The 25,417-nt window shown below is 41.9% G+C and overlaps 1 protein-coding gene across 1 annotated transcript in view; it reads right to left on the bottom strand.

Annotated features, from left to right (window-relative positions):
* Window positions 1-25,417, bottom strand: part of MALRD1 (MAM and LDL receptor class A domain containing 1) — a 3,217,568-nt gene that overhangs the window by 3,124,822 nt on the left and 67,329 nt on the right. The gene's annotated exons all lie outside the window — the stretch shown is intronic.

The raw sequence follows: 25,417 nt of genomic DNA, 5'->3' as shown, positions 1-25,417 counted from the left end.
AAAGGACAGAGAATGAGCAGATGGCTGCAAACTGGTGTAAATTTTCCAAGTACAAAAGACAAAAGGTTATAAACCTGAGATAATCACTGACACCAGGAGGAAGCTATTGCTTGACTGTTGGAGTGGTATGTATTCAGGTGACACAGTGCATATCTAACCACCAAAGTAAAAATCATGGCTGTTAATATGGAATAAATACTAGAAAAGAAGTATTAAGAGCATAAGAATGTTGCTTGCAAGAAATGTGGAAATGATATCCAGAGGAAGAACATTATTTTAACAGCTAAATCATCTGCACTTAGATAAAAAATACAACTTCATTAATCAAATGAGGTCATTTTGAGTTTCTTAGGCAATTTTGAATTATACTGTTTAGTCCTTTCTATAACCCTCACAGGAACTGTGCAGTGCAGCAAAGTACATTTTATAGATTCCATCCCAATGCAATCTTATGATGCTAAAAAAGAAAGCTTATTTCATTGAAACCTTGATTTATTTTACCATACAAAGTGCATTTTTCCTGAGGTGTGCTATGGTCTTCAGCTGATTACCAGTGTTGGATTCCAAGTGGTATATCACTGTTTAAGATATTTGCAATGGTAATAGCGCTCTACTTCAACATGTTGAATTTTTTCATACAGTATCAGGGTACTCTAATTGTGGAATGCTATCTCTTCGGTCAGAGATAAGTGTCCATTCTTCGATTATTTTCTGTACATGTTCTAATTTCATGGTTTCATCAGATTTACTTGCATATATATAATTCTGTCAGCTATGTCATAACATCAACCTATCTGGACAAACTGGATTAATATAATTTCATCTATCTATCTATCTATCTATCTATCTATCTATCTATCTATCTATCTATCTATCTATCTATGTGTATCTACCTATTCCTCTAGCTATCTCTCTCTCTACCCATCTATGCAATCTCTCTCTCTCTCTCTCTCTCTCTATATATATATATATATATATATATATCTGTGTGTGTGTGTGTGTGTGTGTGTGTGTGTGTGTGTGTGTGTGTGTGTGTGTGTGTGTTTGTGTGTATGTGTAAGCAATAACACCCTCCAGGGTGGGCATTATTGGGAAATGACAGATCAACCAATAATGTTGTGAGGCCTGATTTGACAGGCTGATGGCCTTCTCACTACTGCGAGGTCCAGTATTCACTATAATGGCTACCCAGGACAACATTACTGCATATAGAAAATGCCTCCATGTTTCTTTTGTTGCTGTTTTGCATTGTACTTCTGTATGTACTTTATTCAAAATTTTCTCTGATTTAACTAAAATTAGTTTTTATGTTTATTTTTTGAGTCAACAAAACATTGTCCATTATGCCAACAACTACACAATTTCTTTATGTAAAACTTTACTACATGTATTGATCAGGAGACATGCCAGATGTTGGAAGTTTGAATATTTTACTTTTAAACAAAAAATAATAATTACCATGAAACATATTAACTGCTTTATTAATATAACTTTATACAATATGTTTATTGATTCACTTTTGCATTAGTTTGCTAACCAAGCAAATCATTAGGCATGTCTCTTTTCAGGGTGACCTGGAAGATGTTCCTGCTTAAAAGATCTTCTTAAGAGTTACACAGGACAAAAGGAAGCTATGGGAAATGAAACCCTGGTCTACCAGATGCTACTTGTTTGCAAGTCATGTCTTAAAACTTTTGTATTAAACTGCTAAACTTGATGTTTTTTCTTCTCTTTTTTTGATTACTCTAGAAAAAATATATATATATATTATTTTAAATATTTTTGTTATTGTTTTATTTGTTTATCTAATGTGCTTACTGCTTGTGTGTTGTTTCCTTCTTATTTTTGAATTTGGCAAAATTATTCCTATTGTACAAAGAATGCAAAAAAATTCACAGACATATTCAATTTTTTTTTCTCAAACTTGCTGTATGATTGTTGCTGTATGTTGATGTAGCCTTCCAACCAACTAGAATTTGACACTTCATGAGGTAACTTGACTATCAGTGACACAGGACTTTGCATTCACGTATTCAGTTTTTATGGCAGATTAACAGTGCTGACAAAAGAAATGAGTTGCTTACTGGTTAGCCTGAAACATGACATGACAACCACAACTATTCTCTTGCACAAAGGTGGGCCTTCAATGGACCCAGATTATTATAAACCCATAAGCATGACCTGTCTCATCTGTAAGGCTATGGAAAGATTATACTGTAGGTGACCTACAGACTGTTGATCCAACCCAGTGCATATTGGTCATGGGCAAGTCCTTCGTAATTAACCTGGTTGACTCTCCCAGTCATATGCCAATCCCTGTGTAACTTTTTGAGTAGCTATTGGGTCACAAATAGAACCCAGGAATTTACAATGGGTGACTATACTACATCATCCAGGAGACATATCAATAGCAGTGTACCCCTGGGTTCAATACTTGGACTACTCCTTTTTGAAATTTACTTCTTAGAGGTCAAAGCTATTATTAGGGTTTCTAGCTGATCACGTATGCAGATGACTGCAAACTTGGTGCCATCATAAACTCTCCGGAGGATACCAATATCCTCCAAGAGGACATCTAGCAAACAAATATCCGGTGTCAAAGCCATGGGCAAAAACTAAATAAGAAGAATATAACTGTATTCTTCAGTATGCATGACTCCCCTTGTAATTATCACTTTGGTAGCACACCCATAAAAATTGATCCTGTAGTATCAGATCTGGGAACCGATGTCGACAATAAAATGTCCTTTGATTACCACACATCCCCTGTTGTAAACAAGTCCGTTTTCATTCCACAATTTAAACCTAAAGGTATTGCATCCATAGCTAGGAATGCAATTGTTCTACTCTACTCAGCCCTCATTAAACTAAACATTGACTATAATGCCCCTTTCAATATTTACCTTTCCAAACTCTTGTCACAACTGGAACAACCACAATGTATCTCTCACTAAAAAACATCAAAAGCATAGATTTTACAAACTATGTAGGCCATGTCAAAGGCTTTTCAGTCTTCTCATTATCATATAAGCTACTAAGAGGCAACCTCTATATTACATATAGAGCTTCAACAGACATTATTCTATTAGGACTGTTACATACGACCCAAGTCCAATGATCCAGGGGTCCAGGAAAGTAAATAATGTGGGAAGAAATAGCCAGGGAATTGTTATGGCTAGGCTTGTATAGGCCCTAGGGCTGATAGCCTAGTACCAACCTATGAACCTATGAACCTATGTAATAAACACCCATTCAAGAGATCTCAGTTGCTTTAGAAAAATAAATAGAAAATGTTGGCAGGAAAGGTTTGCATCGCAGAGAATATCACATGTATGGAGCCACCTTCCAGTGAACACAAAGCAAAGTACTTTTCTTATTCTATTCAAATATAATTTGGACATATGGATCATCATCACCTTCATAAGCAACTCCTTTTTTCTCATTTTCTATATGGGATTGAGGTGTTGTGTCACTTGTCACCATCTCTCCCTATTCAAAGACACTTAGCTTATTTGACATTCATGCCGGACTGTCACAGGTCTTCTCTCACACAATCCATCCACCGCTTTGCTGGATGACCTCATTTCCTCTTGCTTTCTTCCTGTCTGCCTCAAATCTCCACCACCAGATTGTCTTCTGCTTCCCTGCACATGTGCCTGAACCACTGTAATCTGCTCTCATTAACCTTTTCTGGAACTGGAGCTATATTGGCTTCTGCTCTTATGTCTCCATTTCTTTATCTGCCCCACAGTGTGCATCCTACCACCCTTCTCATGCACTTCATCACTATCACCTCTAGCTTGCTCAGCTGTTCTGCCTTTACTACCGAGGTTTCTGTACCATACAGTAGTACTTGTCACACTTCTGTTTTGTACACCTTACTTTTCAGCTTCTTTGGTGTTTTGTCATACACTATCCATGACACTGGGTCAGTTGGCTGCAGCTCCTCTGATTCTAGCTTTGACCTTTTCATTCAGACTTCCCTTCTCCTCAACCACCCCTCCCAGATACTCAAAGCTGTTAACGTTTTAGAGTATTTTCCCTTGTATCTCAATTTTTAGCTTCTGATTTCCCTCATTTGCTGCCATTACAATTGTCTTATCTGTACTCACTTTCATCCCATGTGCCTTCAGTTTTGCGTTCCATCCTCCTACTCTTTTCAGAAGTTCTTGCTTACAGTCTGCCTGTAATGCTACATCATCTGCATACAGCAACTTTGTTGATCTGTCTCCTCCAACCTGTTTGATAATGGAGTCCATCACCAGAATGAACAGTAGTGGTCAGGCTCGGAGCTAAACCCTGATGCACCATCCACTTACACTGGAACTGTTAGACCAAACACAGTTTGTACTTGAGTCATTGGGTCCTTGTACATAGTCTGCACTAATTCTACCAATGTATCTGTGACTTTTAACCACTGTGGAACTGCACAAATTAGCTTTCTTGAGACCTTGACATATGCTTTCTCCAAGTCTAGGAATGACCAAGGTGGACTCTTTCCTTATTTCTAGCATCTTCTCAGGTATTTGTTTCACTGCAAAAGTACAGTTTTGTACCTACCATAAATGTAGATGTTCAAGTGTATACACTGCTGCAGTCATTACACATGGGTTATCTGCCGTCAGGCGGTCCCGCAGTCGGCCAGAGTTCCCAAGTCTTGGTCCGGCGTCGGTTGCTGTCGCTTCTTCCCTGACGTCAGGGCGCCAGGGGTATAAAAGATGCAGCCGACGCCATTTTCTTCAGTTTTTCTTGCCCCAGATGTCAGGTGCCCCTGAATAGGTAGGCAGTACATATTGCTAATAACACATACAGATAAAATAAGAAACAATACCTATAGCTACAAGCAAATACACCACTTAGGTTGTAAAGGATAGAGCGGTATACATAAGTCCCAGCTAAGAAAGTGAGGTTGAAGGGGGGGTAACCTGGACTGCAGCAGTGTATACACTCAAACATCTACATTTATGGTAGGTACAAAACTGTACTATGTTCATCGTGTTAGACTGCTGCAGTCATTACACTTGGGTTGAATCCCAAAGCTGAGGTTGGGTGGCTGGGTCTATATAGGGTTAGGAGTGGCTATGAGGCCCTGCAGAACTGCAGCGGCAAAGCCAGCTCTGGATTTGGAGTATAGAGGTAAGTGGTAATGTTTGGTAAAGGTGTGCACTGAACTCCAGGTTGCAGCTTCCAAAATATCCTTGGTTGGTACTCCTCTAAGAAAGGCTGCTGAGGTGGCTGTAGCCCTGGTAGAATATGGCCTAATGTTGCTAGGCACAGTTTTTCCATGTTGTGTGTAACAGAAACGGATACAGTGTCCTATCCATTTTGAAATGGTCTGTTTTGAAATCACCTTTCCATGTGAACCTGCAGCATAGGATATAAACAGTTGCTCAGATTTTCTGAAAGCTTTTGTTTTGTCCAAGTAGAAACATAACTGCTTGTGTATGCTCAATGAATGAAGAAGCCTCTCCCCTTTATTCTGGGGATTTGGATAAAAAGTGGGCAAATGAATGGTTTGGTTAAGAGCCACACTGGATGCCACCTTTGGCATAAAGGTAGGGTTTGTTCTTAAGGAAACCCTGTCTTGATGAAAAATGATGAAAGGTTCTACTGCCATTAGTGCCTGTAACTCTGAGACTCTCCATGCTGAAGTTATTGCCAGCAGCAGAGCAGTTTTCCATGACAAAAATTTTAATTCTGCTGAAATGGCTGGCTCAAAAGGTGGTAAAGTAAGTTTTTCCAAAACAAAACAAAGTTGAGGTCCCAAGTTGGTGCTCTCCAGGGCGGTCTTATGTTTTTAGCCCCTCTGAGGTATTGTCTTAGTAATGGGTGTGAAAAAATAGGAGGATCCGTGTTGTAATGAGCTGAAATAGCAGAGGCGTGGATCTTAATAGATGAAAAGGAAAGGCCTTTGTCCAGCATCTCAGTTAAGTATTGTAATATCTGAGGAATATTTGGGACAAGAGGGTTTAGTCCTTGAGCCTGGTTCCAGGGGCAGAATCTTTTCCATTTTTCTGAATATGATTTCCTGGTGCTGGGCCTCCTGGCCTCCAAAACGACATCCATAACAGCTTTAGAGAGGAGTGTTGACTGTTTGGTTAAATAATCTGCCATGCAGCCAGATTTAAGGTTTTGAGCTGGCTGTGTAGGATCTGATTGTTTTGCTGAGTCAGAAGATGAGGTATTTGAGGTAAAATCCAAGCTGGGCCTTGAGCCATGTTCCTCAGTATTGGATACCAGTGCTGGCATGGCCAGTCCGGAGCAATGAGGATCATTTGTGGCTTTTCTAGTCTGGCTATCAGGAGTACCTTTGCTAGTAGAGGCAGTGGTGGGAAGGCGTAAACTTTTAGTGTTTTCCAACTGAATGACAGGGCGTCCACTTTCCACGCTTGTGTGTGGTTTGCCCTTGTGCAAAATTTTTGAAGTTGGTAGTTCAGGGGGGAGGCAAAAAGATCTATGTCTGGCCACCCCCATTTCTGAGTTATCATTGTGAATACTTGTGGATTCAGTTTCCACTCGTTAGGATCCATGATATTTCTGCTTAGGTCATCTGCCAGTGTATTTTTCTTTCCTGGCGGGAATTGTGCTTGCAGTTGAACTTGATAGGTCAGTGCTGTATTCCATAAAGTCATTGCTTGTCTGCATAGGGGGTAGGAATGTGTGCCCCCTTGCTTGTTTATGTACCACATCACTGTGGTGTTGTCCATTTTTAGTAGCAATTGTCCTGGATGCAGAAGGTCCTTGAAAGCTGTCAGGGCATTTTGTACAGCTAGCATCTCTTTTTGATTGATGTGGAGATGCATTTGGTCTGTGGTCCACTTGCCCTGGGTATATTGTCCTGCCATGTGTGCTCCCCAGGCGTAATCCGATGCATCCATTGTTAATGTCTGCCTGGCTGTGGGTAAAGTAAAAGGCTGTCCCTTGTTGTGGTGACATGCCTGTGTCCACCATTGAAACTCCTGTTGAAGGCAGGGGATGAGCGGTATTATTGCTTCCAAACTGTGGCAGTGCTGAGTCCATACACTTTTCAGATACCATTGTAACTTCCTCATATGCAGTCTGGCATATGGAATTAGTAGTATGCAAAATGCCATGAACCCCAAGGCCTGCAGAATTTTTCTTGCAGGGAGTTGGGTTTTGTTGCCATCAATTGAAAGTATTGAGTCAGTTGTCCTTGTTTGTCTGGCGTGAGATAAGCCATCTGGGCCATTGTATTTAAGCTGGCACCCAGGAATATTATCTCTTGTGAGGGCACTAGTTTTGACTTCATTTCATTTACTGTGTACCCTAGGCAACTTAGTAAGCTTTTTACAAATGCCAGATGCTTTAGAAGAATGTCTTTGCTTTCTGCTTGAATAAGGCAGTCATCCAAGTATGGGCATATTTGTATTTCCCTTTGTCTGCAAAATGCAATTACTGGTGCCAGGCATTTTGTGAAGACCCTGGGTGCAGTAGATAAGCCAAAGGGCAGTCCAGAGAATTGGTAATGCATTGAACCTACTAAGAATCTGAGGTATCTTATGCAATTTTGTCTGATAGAGACAAGTAGGTATGCCTCCTTGAGGTCCAGCGTTACTAGCCAAGCCTTCTTGCCCAGCATGGGAAGAAGCTGCTGTAGTGTCAACATTTTGAACTTGGGAACTTCCAGGTAAGTATTTAGAACAGAAAGATCCAGAATGGGCCTCCAGGCTTTGTCCTTTCGGGGGACCAGAAAGAGTCTTGAGTAAAATCCTTGTTCTTGTTGCTGTGTTGGTACCTCTTATAGTTTTATAGTTTCATAGTATAGTACTAGGCTATCTGCCCTGGGGCATTTGTAAGCCTAGCCATAGTGATGTGGCTTTTGCCACCCCAAGAAATGGTACAAAACATGTACAGAATAAATTTAGAATACTGTGCCTCTGTCTAGTAGTGACACAATGAAGGTCCCCTTATATAATAGAATTAGTTTACTGTGCCCCTGTCTAGCAGTGACACAGATGTGACCCCTGGGGTAAACTTACGATCTCCCATCCACTCATCAAGATTTCTCTTGAAGAGAGTCAGTGAGGGGCTCTGCCTAATATGAACTGGGATCTTGTTCCAAAGCATGGGAAGCCTCTGGGTTATGAATCTATCCCTCCAGCATGTCCTATTCATACTTGTGCTGAGGTTTAAGTCTTTAGCTCTCATGGTCCTGATGGATTTGGATTTTTTGAGGTGGAGCATGTCCATCAGATCCTGATTGGACATGGCCTTGTACGTCAGGCAGAGATTACCTCTGAGCAGGCGGTATGCTACTGAATAGAGCCGAAGTTTCTTTAGTCTGGCAGAATAAGACATATGTTGGAGACCCTTGATCCTCTTGGTGAGGTACTTTTGTGGTCTCTCCAGCTGTTGCAAATGCCGGGTGAGGTACATACCAAATGGGGCATTGTACTCAATCATGGGTCTGATGAGGGAGGAATATAGGGGTACAATGACATCCTTGGATCTGGATAACCACAAAGCCTTCTTCAGCTATGTTAGAAATCTGGGCGGAAACCCTCAGATATGCTCAGAGTTGGTTCAAAACAACAAAAAATACACTGAACCCACAGATATTGCCAACATTCTGGCTGACAGGTTCAGTGCAAATTTCTCTCCTCCTTCACCCCCAAAAGAAGAAATACTTATCCCAGCTGAATGTAATCTCCCTGTCATCTCAGATGTCCAAGTGAGAACCGCCCTAAACAAAGCAAAAAACACAGCATCAATGGGACCTGATGGTATCCCGGGTTGCGTGTTACGTGAACTCTTGAATAGCTCTCATGTCTATGAGTGCTGTCATTTGTTTTTGAGCCTCTGCCCATTGATTTGGTGGCAGGTTTGGCATTCCTTTTAGCCTTGGCAAAGTGTGAAAGTGGAACCTGTAACCCTGAGATACAATATTTAGAACCCATTTGTCTTTGGTGATTAAATGCCAATTGGGTGAAAAAAGTGCTAGTTTTCCTCCCAAGGGAACTGCCAAGAGAGAGGTGCTTGGCAGCTGGAGGGGGAAGTCATTGGGATTGTTTCCTATAAGGTTGTGGCCTGTCTTCCCCTCCTTTCTGGGTTGAAGTACCCCATTGGCGAGGCTTGTAAGAGCCTTGTGGCTGACCTCTGCCTCTTGGGCATCTACATCTGCCCCTCTGAGGTCTGTCTGTAGTTGGAAAGGACCAATTTTTAGTTGGCCAATTTCTGCTAAAACGAGGGGGCTGAACCTGTAAGAAATCCTTCACCGTTTGTATAGATTTTGCCTTATCCTCCATTTTCTTTAATACTTCTTCTGCTTTAACTCCAAATAACACATCCTGCTGTAAAGGTGCATCCAATAACTTTGCTTTAACATGGTCTGGTAAACTTTGTTCCTTTAACCAAGCATGCCTACGGATGACAGACCCTGTAACTGCTGCTCTACAAGAGGCTTCTAATGAATCAAATCCACATTGCAAAGTATGTTTGCCCACCTGTTCTGCTGCATGCAATAAATCCTGCATTTCCTTATAGCCAGGAAGCTCAGAATTTGGAGGCATTTTTGTTTTAACTGAGACATCAAGTATTGCTGATATTTCAGCTTGTGAAACTGGAAATTTAAGGCCTTCATTGCAAGAGTTGCAGAAGTGTATACTTTCTTTCCCCATCTGTCTAATGCTCTAGAATCCCTTTCAGAGGGAACTGGATTTTTAGCTGTAGAGGCCTTAACCCCTTTGGGACCCTGGGAAATGGTTTCTGGGTCAGCAACAGGGCTTTTGTAAAGAAATTTGTGAGAGTCAGGGACTCTGTAGTATCTGTCTGGTTTGACTGGGGCTGGAGGTAAAGAATCAGGATTTAAACTAGATTCAGAGTAGACATAATCCACAATGTCTAATACTGGCAGAATAGCAAGGGGTCTGTGCTGAGGCAATAAAAGGAACTCTCGGAGCCTTTTCTTGGATTCTGAGTAATCCTGTCCCTCCCAGTGAAAATGCGCCCTCATAGTATGCAAGGTTTCCCCAAAAGAAAAGTCCTCTGGAGGAGAGGCTGAAGGGATTGATTCTTCAGCATCAGAATCCTCATATGGGGGTGAAAAGTATTCCTGATCTGCTGAGGAATCCGAGGAAATGGAAACCTGGTCAGATGAGTAATAGTCTTCATCCTGTCTAGGTCTTTTATCAGGAGGGGGATGGGAACCCCTGATCAGAGTAATTAAGTTTTCGGCCATTTTGAGCATCTGTTTCTTAGGCATTGGGGCCTGTCCTGGTGAATGTTGCACTGGCTTTTTTATTTTTAAAGGAGTTTTAGACTTAGGATAAGATTTGATAGTTAGTGTAGTCAGTCTGAATACACCTTCTGCAGCTGAGGGCTGTTCAACTGCTCCGGATTCCTCTGAAGGAATAGTCTCGGTAAGGTCTAAAGGTAAAGTGTCTGGAGGCCCAGCCATCTCTGCGTGGTAGTCAGAAGCAGCCTGTGGTTCTGAAGCAGTGGTTGTCAGGGGCTGCAAAGGCACCTCGCTGAAAACTGGAGAACCGGTGACTGGCCTAGCCGAGGCCTCATCGCCAGGTCTGGGTCTCGGATGCCTGTCCTTGTCTTTGCACTTTTTGTGTATTCCGGTCATTGGTTGTTCCGATGACATGGTGTAATTGAATTTTCTGCCAAAATAATGTCGGGCAAAATCAAAGCGACATTTAATAGTGTGCTTGTTAAACCTAGCACAAAACCGACAACCAGTGACGTTGTGGTCTGGGCCTAGGCATGGAATACAGTAAGAATGAAAATCCTTATGAGGTATTTGCTTCCCACAAGAAATACAATTATTAACTTTTACTGACATCGGTCTGAGGCAAGAAAAAGTTTCCCCAACGGGGTACTTAGCTTTATAGAAGACTTTGGTTCTGAAATTAGAATTGAAAATCTCAGGAGTCGGCTGACCTGCACTTGCGAACTGCTTCTGCTTCGGGCACCGTGCAGCAAGAAAGACTGAAGAAAATGGCGGCGGCTGCATCTTTTATACCCCTGGCGCCCTGACATCAGGGAAGAAGTGACAGCAACCGACGCCGGACCAAGACTTTGGAACTCTGGCTGACTGCGGAACCACTTGACGGCAGATAACCTAAGTGTGATGACTGCAGCAGTGTAACACGATGAACATCATTGGGTCAGTTGTGCTGCTACCGCTCAGAATCTGAACTGCTCATTTCTCACCTTACTTTCTATTACTCCGCATATTCACTTGTCAAACACCCTTTCCAGAACCCTCATGCAGTGTGACAGGCGTCTGATACCTGCTCACAGTTGTGAATGTCACCTTTTTGTTCTTGAACACTGGCACTAGTATATATATTCTCCAATCATCTGGAATACGTTTTTATCTCCATACTGATATGAATACCCTCAGGAGCCATTTCTCCCCTATCTCACCCAGCATCTTTATCACATCTGCTGTGACCTCATCTGAGTCTGCTGCTTTCCCTGACTTCATTTTCCTTAGTGCTGTTCTTACTTCTTCTAGGATAGGCTCCTCCTCTTCTCTCACTGCAGGTTGTGTCTGGAACAGTACAACTTCTGTGGGATTTTCGTCATTCAGAAGCTGCTGGAAGCATTCCTTCCATTGCCATTTGATGTCCTGTGGACTGGTTAACAGGATGTTGCTGGCATCCCTTATGAAGGCTACTGACTATGTTTTTTTTATCTTTTAGTCGTTGCCTTGCAACCTGATAGAGTTTCTTTGTGCCATCTACTGAGTCCCTTTCCAGAAGCTAATAGATTGCCTCTCATGCCTTGCTCTTAGCTATTGCAACTCCTCTCTTAGCCTCTTTGTTAGCCAACCAGTATTCCTTCCTAGCCTGTTCTGTCTTTTATATCTTCCACTATTTCCTGCAGACTTTCTTTCATTTGATGACTTCCTGGACTTCTGCATTCCACCACCAGCTTTCTTTATATACCTCATTTGCATACCTGGCTCAGACACATAACTGTTCTGTAGCCCTTTCACATGCTGTTTTCAGGCCCTGCCATTCTTCTTCAGCTCCACCTATTTCCTATTCTGATTGAGGTGCTAGAGCCCTGAGTAATTCCTTGAACTGTTGCACTTTCTCTCCAATCAACCTCCATGTCTTCAGTCTGGTCTGTTGACCTTGGAGCCTTCTCTGACCACTGCTTGCCACTGGACGAATGGATGAGTAACAGCAAATTCACCCACAATTTAACACCCCTGTCCCACATGAATAGAGGAAACACCTAAACTTTCCACCATATTGTTGTTCATTCCATTTCTGTGTTATTTGAATGCAAAATATTAGGGCTAAAAATTACCATGTGAATGTAAGGCTAGGTACTCACTAATCTGGGATTCAGGTTACTGGCTAAGGCTCTTGCCACCCCTATAGTGCCTTTTTTAGGCAAACTTCAAAGGACAAAACCACCACCGTAGCAGGTACAAGCATGCAAAATCTGAAGGTAATGCTACTCAATGCTAGAAGTCTAAACCTCAAAATGCACTCTCTCGAGGCACTCCTAAAAATGGAGAACATCTATATCTGTGCAGTAACTGTGACCTGGTTCAAGGCTCCAGAGAGCACCCCTGCAATACCAGGCTACAACTCTTACCAGACTTTTCGGCCACCAAACCAGGACTGAAACACTAAAGGTGGAGGAGTGTCAATATTCACCAAGGATATTCACACCACCAGGCTACTTGGCCAACACAATGTGTCTGAAATTCTCCAAGTGCAACTAACACTAGGTAAGACTGCAATCCAAATTGTAGCTTGCTATAGATCCCCCACCATACCCCAAGATTCTCACTACACCTTTCTAAACATACTGGAAAATATTAAGATAGAACCAAACACCCTAATACTGGGTGATTTTAACTACCCTGCCATTAACTGGGAAAACTACTCATGTCCCAACACCTTTAGAACGGTTCTTGGAATTCATAAATTCCAACGCCCTGGATCAACTAATCCATAGTCCCACCAGGGCTCCAATATCCTAGACCTGGTCATTACCAACATGGGAAATCAATGCTCCATACCTATGGTCACCCCCTCGTTAGTCAGGTCTGACCATAAGCTAATCACCCTTAGCATCCACATCCCCCCCCCACCCCCCCCTTAAGAAACCACCATAAAAAAATCTCCAAAGCCAACTTCATGCTACTCAAGTCAGAAGTGACAAACTTCATGACACCCATGCAGATGGGAACTGAAAGTTCAACTGCTGAATCCGACACTAAGGCACTGTACGAGCACATCCACTCATGCATGAATCGTGCCATCCCAAATAGAACCAAAATGCTCTCATCCAAAAAAAGGAAGCCAATCTGGTGGTCCCCTGCCATAAACAAACTTTACAACAAAAGGAAGAAACTTTTGCAGAAAAGAGGAAAATCCCAGGATGCAAAAACTCCCTTACTAGCCTCAGTAAGAAACTGAGATGCCTCATAAAATCCTCCAAAGCTAGTTACGAAAATACAATTGCCAAAGATTCCAAAGACAACCACAAAGCATTCTATAACTATGTCAAGAATCTAAATGGCAATGCTCAGATCTGCTCTGAGCTAAAACAGAATGGCATTAAATATACTGATCCGAAGGATATTGCCAATATCCTGGCAGATCGATTCAGTGCCAACTTCACCCCTCTCACCCCTAAATGGCCCATCTCAATACCGGAAGATTGCCAAATTCCAGTAATAACGGCCACACAGGTACAAAACACACTCTCTAAAGCCAAGAATACAGCATCCATGGGACCAGATGACATCCCGGCTGTGTACTACATGAACTACAATATGAACTGGCACCTCACCTAAGTGTCATGTTTAATCATAGCCTCACCTCAGGTTTCATGCCCACTGAGTGGCGCAGAGCTACAGTTATCCCAATCCACAAGGGGGGATCCACCTTGGATCCCAGAAACTACCGTACCATCAGTCTGACAAGCCTTATCTGCAAGGCCATGGAGCGTATTATCATGGAACTTATAAACAAAGACATTGGCAACCTTCAAACACTGGACCCCACCCAGTTTGGGCTTGTGAAGGGCCGATCTTGTCTCCTGAACCTGATTGACTTCTTTGAATCAGTCTCCAGAGCCATGGACAAGGGTAAGGTGGTCCACACAGCCTATCTAGACCTTGCCAAGGCCTTTGACACCATCCCCACTCTGGAATCATAGATAAACTTACTAAGTTGGGCATTAATCCCTATGTCACCCAATGGGTTGCTAAATGGCTTACTGATAGAACCCACACTGTAAAAGTAGCCAACTCCAAATCCAGCTCCAGACAAGTGACAAGTGGAGTACCTCAGGGTTCAGTCCTGGGGCCGCTCTTGTTTGGCATCTACTTCTCTGAAGTACAGGTCAACACTAAGGGACTCTGGCTAACAAAGTTTGCAGATGACTGCAAACTGGGAGCCATTATTGAATCCCCAAATGATGTGGATACTCTACAAAAGGGCCTTACAGAAACTGATGCTTGGTGCCAGAGCCATGGGCTCAAGCTCAATGCCAAGAAATGTATTGTTATCGCCTTTGGGAAAAAACATGTATCCATGAATTACCATATAGGTGGCAGTACACTAAACACAGAAAGTGTGATAAGAGACTTAGGGACACAGGTGGACAGTGGTCTCACCTTCGATAACCACATCGCCACAACAGTCAGGAAATCCTTCTATGTGGCACACCTCATCACGAAGGGCTTTTCATCCAGAAAAAAGGAGGTCATTGTCCCACTGTACTCATCCCTCATTAGACCCATTATAGAATACAACGCCACATTTGGTATGTACCTCTCAAGACATCTGCAACAACTGGAAAGGCCTCAGAAATACCTCACTAAAAGAATCACGGGCCTAAAGCAAATGCCCTACGCTGACCGCCTTAAAAAACTCCAGCTATACTCTGTCACATATCGTCTACTCAGAGGCGATCTCTGCTTAACATACAAGGCCATGTCAAACCCAGAGCTGTTGGACATGCTACACTTAAAGAAATCCCAATCCCTCAGAGCTACACGCTCCTTGGATCTAAACCTTGTCATCACAATAAACAAAACATGCTGGAGGGATAGGTTCCTGACCCAGAGACTCCCCAGACTGTGGAATAGATTTCCCATACATGTCAAGCAGAGTGCCTCTTTGGACCTCTTCAAGAGGAACCTTGACGATTGGATGGGAGAAAGGAAATTCACCCCAGGTATCACGTCAGTTGCCCTGCTAGACAGGGGTCCAGGAAAGTAAATAATGTGGGAAGAAATAGCCAGGGAATTGTTATGGCTAGGCTTGTATAGGCCCTAGGGCTGATAGCCTAGTACCAACCTATGAACCTATGAACCTATGAACCTATCTATTGATCTTCTTAAGATCCTCACAGATCAATAGCCTAGTAAGTCCCTATGAATCCATGAAAGACACTGCATTTTGCCTTTGTTTAATAGGATTTCTATGGTGATTTCTGTGTGTTTATTATTACTAATTTGATATGTATTTGTATATAACCCCTGCCCCAATAACACACCCCAAGATAGTGCTTCCATCTTCAATTCATTCTTTATTGATACTATCAGTAAACTTATGCAATCTAACCCTACCAACCCCTCTTCATCCACCACCCACCCTTATACAAAACAACCCATTCTCACTAAAACCCACGTCAACCAGTTATATCAAAAGGCTACTACTCAAACTCAAACCATGCTCCCCCTCAGCAGATAACTTACCACCTCTCTTCTTGAAGGCAGCTGCTAACTCCATTGCATACCCAGTCTCCATTCTCACTAACCGCTCAGTCTCTGAATCCACAGTCCCAACTCTCTGGAAAAAATTCCATACTATACCCATCCACAAAAGTGGCAATTCAGTAGAGCTGTCTAACTATCGACCCATTGCCATACTCTCTCCCCTCTCTAAATTCCTCGAACACTGTGTTCATAAACAAATCATGGCCTATCTCACTCGAGTAAACCTGATCACCCTTACCCAACATGGCTTCCTCACAGTACCTCTACTGTGCTAATTTCCTTTACAAACTCCATTATCCAGGCCAGAGACAATAATAAACGAGGGTCCTGCCTCTTCTTAGATCTCATCAAAGCCTTTGACACTGTCTCACATGCCATCCTCCTCTCCAAACTCTCAAGTCAATCTCTCCCCAACTACTATCTCCTGGTTTAACAGCTACCTCACAGAGAGACAGCAATCTGTCAAATGGCTCTCTGCTCTATTCCCCTATCTCCCCATCAAAATGGGCATCCCACAATGCTCAGTTCTAGGACCCCTTCTCTTTAACATCTTTACTAACCAGCTTCCCTCTTCCTGTCCTCAGTCATCCCTCATACAGTACACAGATGACTCTACAATCATCTGCTGACAACCCCTCTGACCTGCTCACCCTGACACGAACATCTCTTAACCTCACTGAAAAGTGGCTTTTAGACAGCCAACTCATACTTAACCCTAAAAAGACTAAACTTCTTCTTTTACTCCCTAAATACCTCTACCATGTTAAATCCTCCTTCACTATCTCTTCCCTTAACAGCACCACTATAACAGCCTATACCCACACCAAACTCCATGGAGTAACCATAGATGACAAACTTAAATTTGACCTCTATGTATATGGGTCTATATTAGATCACCGAACGCTTAAAAAAGCGAATGGTGATTAATTGACCCTATGTAAGTGAATGTTTACAATTTCGAACTGTCAGGACAGTGATTTTTTTTCCTAGGGGAAAAAAAATCGTTGTTCCAACAAAAATAAATAAATAAATAAATAAAACACTTTACACATTACATTAAGTGTGGGGTTTTACCCCCACACCCCCCCCCCACTTAAATATATCAACTCCAAGACTGGACTACAGTGTCGAAAATGGCAAAGTAGCGAAGAGGCCAAGCAAATTCTTTCCCACGGAAAGAATATGCACAAAAGCCGCTTCAATATTTTGCTGTTTCAGGCTTTTGAGTTTGACCAAGATGCATTCAAAAGAATGCGTCTTCGGTCTTCTAATAGGGAACCTATGTACATCACTGTATAAAAAAAAACACCCAAAACTTGGCCTTCTCTACAGAAATAAAAGATTCCTCACACCCAACCATACCTCTCAATCTCTTAGCCCAAAAAATCTGGACAAAGCCTGATATAATGGGGGGACAAATGCTCAAAGATAGGTACAGATTTTAAAATATCACTCTTATAAACATCAAAGTAGCTATAATAACAATGTGTGTGTTTAAAATGCATTTTCTAAAGGACATGAAGTTTGAAACTCCAATGTATGTCATAATTTTCAGTGATTTAATTCCTCAGATCATCCCAGTGATTTGCCAGAAAACCAAACATTTTATGAAAAGACCAATATTTTGAGGTAAAAATCTGGACATTCTGCAAAAATATGGACAGTTGAGAGGTATGCAACCTACTCAAGAATTTCTCTAGCCCAAGCTTACCTTCTCCCTCACCTATTCTGTGGATCGCAAATATTAACTAACATACAGTCCTTGCTACTCTCCAAACTCAAAACTACCCACAACAAAGAAGCAAGACTTGCAGCCAATTTGCCCCCAAAATCTCACCACTGTCATACTCTGCACACTCTTAACTGGCTTAACTCTTATTTACACAACTTCTCATCATACATACTATCTTGAACAAGGCCTCTTCCTTCCCTAAAATATCCTGCCTGGTCTCCCTCTACAACCCCCTCAATCCTTCAGAAGCTCTGATCAATGGCTCTTACAGATTCCCAAGCCTAGAAAATCTATTGGAAAAAAATCTCTATAGCTACCTTCCCGCTCTATCATGGAACAAGCTCCCTCTGACTCTCAAAAACATTTCCCATGTCCATGAATTCAAGAAAACTCTTACAAATTAACTAAACACCACTCAGGCTTGCCTCTGCAATCACGCCAGCTGAACCCTTCCTGTCTCTCCCACATTACTCTCTTCCCTCTCCGTACTCTCATTTCCTATCCCTCCTTTTCCTGTCTATCTCTCTAACACCTACCACCTAAGATATGAATTAAGAGCTGCCTATGTCTAACCACTCTCTTCACTTCCCCACCTCTGGTAACATGATGCCTTTATCCCTTCTGCTACTGCCTCATACTTAACATCCTCACACAATACTGCTGCTAAACAGACGTATCTGAAAGGCCCATTTCTCCACAGAGGACTATCCCTATGTCACTTCTGATTAGTAGCATAATGTCACTACCTGTTTCAAGATAAATCTGTTATACTAAATGTATTTCTTACTGACATTTTAACTTGTACCTAAAAGAACAGCTGGTCATCTTTTCTCTAGTGTACATTTTTTGCCCTCAACTACAAACTAGTAATTAGTATTGTACTACTGTATATTAACTCAAATTCTGTCAGTTTTGCTGATTTGTACTGTGGAGCTTTTGTCCCCGGGCCTCCACTGAAAAAGGGCACTTGCCCATTCAGACTGTCCCGGTCAACAAATGTCAAATAAATAAATATGTATACTATTTAACTTTTTGTACTGTTTCCATTTTAGGACACAGTGGCTGACTTTGTGTTGCCTTTTGTTGTGTGGACTACTGGTCTTATCTTACTTTATTCACTTCCTGCATTTTGCTGCATTGCTTCATTTCTTGATTGTGAGGTCTGTGTTTTCCCTTTTATCAGATTATTTTTTGTTGTTTTTCATCAAGTAATGTACTCAGTTTCAGTTTTTAGTATTTTTCTTTCTATGGACTATGTTTAATATATGCCACAATGCTGATTTCTCTTTTGCTTTATTTTTATTTAATATAAATATAGTAATGCATTTGCATTGGATGTGTATTTCTGTTATTTTCTCTTGATTTAGTTTATTTGTGGAAGAAACGTTTCTGTATTTGGTAGCTTATCACAACTAAATGATTTTTGAAGATGGCAGCAGTGGGTTCTTTGCGAGTTCTCTGTGGATGGCTCACTGGCGTCTTTCGGTAATTTTATGGATTCATTTGTCCAGTCAGGTTTTGAATTCTAGTTAGGCCATCTTCTTAACACATAACCCCACCTCCAACACTCACCATCAATCTCAAAGAATTGAAAATAAAAATATTGAAAAACAAACCTCATTTTTTTTTTTTTGGTGAGGGCAAGACCCCCCTGCTAATTACATATACCAACTCTGAGATTGCACAGCAGCTGAGTAAGGGCACATTTTCCCTCACCTCTTTTCTCTGAACTCCCACAAAGTAATGCTGGCAGAAGCGATCATGATTATTTGATCACTTCTACTGGCATTACAGATGTCCAATATTACAAACCTTCAACCAGATCTAATGCTGCCATATATATACATACTTGCACACATGAACACACACAGACACACACATGCATATATGTATATCTATCTAGCTATCTATGTATCTATACAGATATCTGATTTAAGCAGGTGTTTCTTTCCCAAACATTCCATTTAGTGAATATGCAGTTGTCTCAATTAATTAGGTAAATGGGCTGTATGAGGGGAGTATGCGTTTTTGTGTGTGTATGTAGGCGTTTGTACATTAGGGTTAGGTAAGGAAATAGTTGCAATGTCTGTCTGTGTGAGTCAACCACATAGTATGCAGTACAACTATTTCAAAATGGAAGTCCTCTCTAGCTCAGTAATGAAATGCACTATAGTTTAATATTAAGATTAAAAGTCAAAAGTGTGCATTTTTATATTGGAACACTGACAAGACTGTTTTTAATGCTGGTTCATGCTGTATCCATGCATGTAAGTATATGTATATATTTGTGCAGATATGCAAGTGAGGTTTATTATAAGTGATAGGTAATGGGATAGCTTCAATGTGTGTGTGTGTGTGTGTGTGTGTGTGTGTGTGTGTGTGTGTGTGTGTGTGTGTGTGTGTGTGTGTGTGCGTGTGCATGTGTGTGTGCGTGTGTGTGTGTGTGTGTGTGTGTGTGTGTGTGTGTGTGTGTGTGTGTGTGTGTGAAAGAGAGAGAGAGAGATGCATGTGGGCTAGAGTTAGGGTTATGTAAGAGATTAAAACTAGTCCGTTGAGTATGTGTTGGTGCATGTTTGTGTGTCTGTGTTACTTAGTGGTAGTTTTGCCAAATTTTTTTTTAAGGTCAGATGTGTGGTTAGGGTTAAGGGTTGGAGACAGAGACAGAGTTAGGGTTATGGCTAGGGTTAAGATTAGAGTTAGGGCTAAAGAGCATTACTAAGCTGATGCAAGGTTAGAGCTTCTGCATCACCACCTAGGTAATGCTTGTTAACTTCTTTTTCTTTTGGCTTTTCCCAGTTAGGGGTCGCCACAGCGGATGACCTTGTCCACTCATGATTGGCAGTGGAGTTTTTACAGTGTCGAGTTGCCAGCCTGGTGCCCAACCTTCCATAGAAGGCACCTAAGTAATGCTTGTTAATACTAACCCTGAATGCAACCTTGCTCCTAACTCTAACCCTAACCCTACACTTTACCTTAAAAATCCTTTGTGTATCACTACCACTATTCATTCAAATTTGAGCTACTGTTATTGAAGGGGCTTTGGTGTAAATACCACTTCTCTGATCTTTTGTAACTTCAGTATAAATAATATAATTGTTTTTGTCTTTGACTTTGTATTAGGTATTTAAACATTTCAGTCATTCGTAGTATAATCACATATACGCATGCACACAAACACACATTTATAACAAATATATATACATATATGTGTGTGCATCTACTAATGTCAACTGCATTATGACTGCAATTAAGATACAATGTGAATTTTTTTTTTAAAACTGACTTCATATTGCTGTCAGTCATTCGCTTTTCATACCCTGAATAAATATCCATTGAAAAAATTATGAAGTTATCTACCTACACATTGCACACCCCTAAAAACACTTTTATACCCATAAATATATGTGACTATTAATTACGTACTAAAAGAGAAACACCCCTATTAATACAGCCAGCTTTGAGATCTTCTCACTAAACTCCACTAAAATTGAGTTAATAACCCACACTAAACTGTTGGGGGTAATAATTGATGAAAACCTCAAATTTGATATTCACATTCAAAACAATATAAGTAAGACTCACAAAAACTTGGGTTACTGTACAGACAAAACAAGTTCCTCTCTCTCCATTCTAAACAAACTTTAGCCTCATCTTACTTCCTAACCTCACTAACCTATGGTACCCTTTACTACTCAGTCTACGGTCTTCTCTATAAACAAAACTAGAATCTTGCTATAACACAATTGCTAAATTTGCCACTAATAACCACCACTCTACACACCACTGCATTGCACTAAAACAATTACAATGGCGGGAACTCCCCCACTACTTCTCTTCTTACAGCTCACATCTTCACATAAACATATATAAAAGCCTCACGACTGCCCTACCCTCAAGCTCCTTATTTAGCCTCTATAACCCTGCTAGGTCTCTGTGATCTGAACACCAGTAGCTTCTCTAACTCCACAGACCCAATCTACCTGCTGGTCAGTTATTGTACTCCTGGAAATTTGCCAAATATGGAATAACCTACCACCTTCTATCCATCTGCAAAAATACCCTTCTAAATTTAAAAGGGAACTACAAAACCATTTTCTATCCAAATGGGCATGTAACTGTTCGATTACTCACTCTGCCATTACTTAATTCTTCTAACAGAGCCATGAAACTGCTTAATCTAGCTTATGCTAGTTCTCTTTATACTTCCTATGAATTTTATTTTTTCACTCCTCCTCTTGCCTCTTCTTAGTACCTTACCATTGCTTCCTTCTATTCCCCTTCCACCTCTTCAATTATTCCTTCTCTTTTTCTCTCTAACTACTGGTGCTGCTCTTTATTTCCTTCCCACACCTCCTTTTCTCTCCCTTTCTTCCTCTTATCTTACTTCCTCCCTTGCCTTTTGCATTCTTAAGAGTAACATCACCATCTCTTTCTCAGTATGTGATATTCAAATACTCTAATTAGCTGTTATATTGTAATGCCTATGCCACTTGTTTTTTTTTTCTGATACGACCTCTTTCTAATCCTGAAATAGTTGCATATTGCACTGTATCTTAGGTTCATAGGTTCATACTAGGCTATCTGCCCGAGGGCATTTACAAGCCTAGCCCATAGTTTTGTGGCTTACGCCACCCCTTTAGTATGGGGAATTATACCCATTATTTTGCTGTGCCTCTGTTGAGCAGTGACACTGAGGTAATCCCTGGGGTATATCTGCGATCTCCCATCCATTGGTCAAGATTTCTCTTGAACAAGGCCAGCGAGGTGCTCTGCCTCACATATACCGGGATTTTATTCCACAGCATAGGGAGTCTTTGGGTGATGAATCTATCCCTCCAGCACGTCCTATTAATAGCCGTGTCGAGGTTTAAGTCTCCGCCCTTGTGGCTCTGACGGATCTAGATTTTTGAGGTGAAGCATATTCATCAAATCTGGGTTTGACATGGCCTTGTATGTTAGGCAAAGGTCACCTCTGAGCAAGCGGTGGCGACTGAATAGAGCTGGAGTTCTTTCAGTCGGGCAGCATAGGACAGATGTTTGAGACCCTTTATCCTTTTGGTGAGGAACTTTTGTGGCCTCTCCAGCTGCTGCAAGTGTCGGGTCAGATACATTCGAATGGGGCATTGTACTCAATCATTGGTCTGATGAGTGATGAGTATAGGGAGACTATGACCTCCCTTGATCTAGATGAGAATCCCTTCATGATAAGGTGGGCAATGTAGAAGGTCTTCCTAACTACTTTAGCTACATGGGTGTCGAATGACAGACTACTATCAACCTGGGTCCCCAGGTCCCTGATAACTTCTTCTGTGCTCAGTGGATTGCCACCTATTTGGTAGCTAGGGGTAACCTTGTTTTTCCCGAAGGGTATGACTATGCATTTTTGGCATTTAACTTTAGGCCATGGCTCTGGCACCAGTTATCCGTTTCTGTGAGACCCTTCTGAAGGATATCTGTGTCAGATGTGTTTTCTACTATGGCCCAGTTTGCAGTCATCTGCAAACTTTGTCAGCCATAACCCTCCTGTGTTTGCTTGTACTTGGAAAAGTAGATGCCAAACAAGAGTGGGCCCAGGACTGAGCCCTGTGGTACACCACTTGTGACAGGCTTTGAGTCTGACATGGCGCCAGCAACTCTGACCCTGTGGGTTCTGTCACTCAGCCAGTTTGCAACCCATCTTGTGATGTATGGGTTAACATTTAAGCTGATGAGTTTTTCAATGATACCCGAGTGGGGCATTGTATCGAAGGCCTTCGCCAGATCGAGGTAGGCTGTATGGACTGCCTTTCCCTCATCAATGGCTTTGGTGACTGTTTCGAAAAAGTCAACCAAGTTTAGAAGGCATGATCTGCCTTTGACAAAGCCAAACTGGGATGGATCCAAAGTCTGCAAATTCCCTATGTCTTTATTTATGAGGTCCATTATGATCCTCTCCATGGCTTTGCAGATAAGGCTTGTCAAGCTAATGGGCGGTAATTTCCAGGGTCGGTGGAGGCACCGCCTTTGTGAAGTGGGACCACAGTTGCAGTGCGCCACTCCTGGGTGCGTATCCAGAGGTAAGACAATGATTAAACAGCTGTCCTAGCTGTGGGTTTAATTCCTCGTTGAGTTCGTGGAGCACACAGCCGGGGACACCATCAGGTCCCATGGATGCTGTGTTTTTGCTTTGGAGAGAGCAGTTCTCACTTGGGCGTTGGAGATGTTTGGGGGCTGCAATCGCTTGGTATAGATATCTCTCCTTTTGGGGAAAAGTTTGCACTGAACCTGTCAGCCAGTATGTTGGCAATGTCTGTAGGATCAGTAATCTTCACATCATTTTGAACTAGTTCTGAGCATATCTGGGAGTTTCCTCCCATGTTTCTAACATAGCTAAAGAAGGCCTTATGATTGTCTTTTGAGTCTTTAGCTATTTTTCTCTCAAAATTTGCTTTGGATGATTTTATGAGAGCTCTTAGTTTTTACTTATAGTGATCAAGGGTGTCTTACCTTTTAAGGATTTTGCTCTATCTTGTAGTAGCTTCCTCCTTTTGTTGTAGAGTTTGTTTATGGCTGGGGTCCACCAGACTGGACGCTTGCCTTTGGTACAAAGAGTCTTTGTTTTGCTTGGGATTGCCTTATCCATGCAGTCCTGCAGGTGCTGGTAGAAGGCATTTGTAAGTGATTCAGCGGCTTGAGTACTGTTTTCCACTGCTCGGGGCCTTAAAGGAAACCACACTAGTCTTTAGAAGTGTGAAGTCGGCTTTCGAAGTTCTTTACTGTGGTCTTTTTATTTCAGGTGGGGTGGGATGAGGACCTCCAGTGAGATTAGTTTGTGATCTGATCTCACCAGTGAGGGGTATACTTCGGTGCTGAACATTGTGCTCCCATGTTCGTGATGATGAGATCAAGTATGTTTTCTCCTCTTGTGGGATGGTGACTAGTTGTTCCATGGCATTTGAGTTTATGAATTCCAGGAACTTTTGGGCTAGGGTGTTTGGGCTTGAGTAGTGTTCCCAGTCTATATTAGGGTAATTGAAGTCACCTAGTATGATGGTGTTTGGTGATACATTTATCCCTCTAGTGTTTTCAGGAAGGCCATGTGAGGTTCCTGAGTTTGTGAGGGTGGCCTGTAACATGCTACAATTTGCAGAGCAGTCTTGCCTATGGTTAATTGCACCTGGATGGTCTCCGATGCATCGTGCGTTGCCACCAGTCTTGAGGTGTGGGTGTCTTTGATGAATATGGATACCCCCCCCTCCTTTCTTGGTATTGTCCGGATTTTGGGGCCGGAACGCATGATAAGAGATAAAACCTGATAGTGCTGGGGTGCTCTCAGGAGCCTTGAACCAGGTTTCTGTCACTGCACAGACATCGATGTTCTCCATACTGAGAAGGGCCTCGAGTGCGTGCATTTTGAGATTTAGACTTCTGGCATTGAGCAGCATTACCCTTAGTTTTTTCCTTTTTGTGTTCTAGGGTGGTAGGTTTAGAATTTGAGCCTTGCCTAAAAAGGCATTATGGGGTGGCAGAGCCTTTGCCAATATCCGTAATCCCAGGGGTGACAGGTGCAAGCCGTCCCTTGAAGCAGCGTGGCTTGTCCAGCATGTCATCCCAGGCAGACAGACATTGGATCCCCTTTGAATGACACCAGAGTTTAAGCCAATTGTTAAAGCTGATCATCTTATCTCTGTATTGTGGCATCATTCTTGGTGAAGGTAGGATACTGCTCAAGGTCAGGGTCATACCTGCCTGGGCTACATAATCAGAGAGCTCCCCAATGTCTCTTTTCATGTAGTCCAAGGAGGTACGTCTCAGGTCGTTTACACCAGCGTGGACAATGACTGAGTCGTATTTGTACCTGCTGTTGAGAGACCTGAGTTTTGTCAAAGGACACTATGTCTATGTGTGCTACCTACTGAGTTATATCTCTCTTTTATGAAATTTTCTATGACATTTTTGTATAATTTTTTTTTGTTTTCTGA

Source organism: Protopterus annectens, chromosome 3.part0 (genome assembly GCF_019279795.1).
Source record: "Protopterus annectens isolate FY-2018-M chromosome 3.part0, PAN1.0, whole genome shotgun sequence".
Lineage (NCBI taxonomy): Eukaryota > Metazoa > Chordata > Ceratodontiformes > Protopteridae > Protopterus > Protopterus annectens.
This window is presented reverse-complemented; position numbering and strand designations above follow the sequence as displayed.